The sequence below is a fragment of the Ursus americanus genome, chromosome 23 (assembly GCF_024610735.1).
Source record: "Ursus americanus isolate L20-20 chromosome 23, mUrsAme1.1.p, whole genome shotgun sequence".
Taxonomy (NCBI): Eukaryota; Metazoa; Chordata; class Mammalia; order Carnivora; family Ursidae; genus Ursus; species Ursus americanus.
In genome coordinates, this window is record NC_142149.1 from 22427049 (window position 1) to 22427923 (window position 875).

An 875-nucleotide genomic window follows, 5' to 3' on the forward strand; every position below is an offset into this window, starting at 1 on the left:
GCTTTCCCTGGAGGTGAGTTCAGTTTCTGCTTCCCGCTCACCTCCGAGACCAAAGCCTCTTGTATTTTGCCCTGTGTTTTCTGGAACATCACTTCTCCACCTGGTTCTGTTCTTCCATTTTCCTCTCTGTTCTCTCATAGTCACTTCTAGGGTGGGACGTGCCATCTGGTTCTGGGCCGGAGCAGAAGTCTGGGAAAGGGGGAGGGAAGGCCTGTCAGGGCTTGCGTGTCAGCAGACACGTTACAGCTGCAGGGCAAACCAGGGTGAAACCGCAAGCCAGAGGCCTCAGGGCAGGCGGCCGTGAGGCCCGCCCCTCAGCAACTCTCTCATCTGTCTCACCCCAGAGCTTTCCTGGCAGGAGTGGGAGAGGTTGGTATCGAGTCCTTGAGCCCTGACTCATTCCCTGACCTACTTGGGTGTTACCCAGTTATCTCCCAAATCTCTTTCCAGAAGCCCTCCTTAGCAACAGGACCATGTCATCCCAGGAGGCAGAAGGGACAGAAGAGGAAAGCAGACCACCTACTTACTTCATCCTCATCTGAGGATCCCCAGAAACAAAGAAGAAGGTCTTCATGGCTTTATGTTCCCCCCAGGAGGTTACATTGGTTATAAAATGAACAAAATCCTCTCACATTGCTACACTATGGGATTGGCTATTTTCCAGACTGCTTTTATAGAAATAATCACACTTCGCTTTCTCAAGAGAGAAGAAAATCATTCTTTTGTTTTATTCCGAAAGCGACAGGGACAGGGGAGAAGGGAGAAGGGGACTGGAACGCTGAGCCAGGAAGTGACTGGTCATTATCACATAGTGAGTCAGGGGCCTATCTGGGGACTGAAGTCAGGTTTCCTAACCCCACCCCAAATTCCATTCT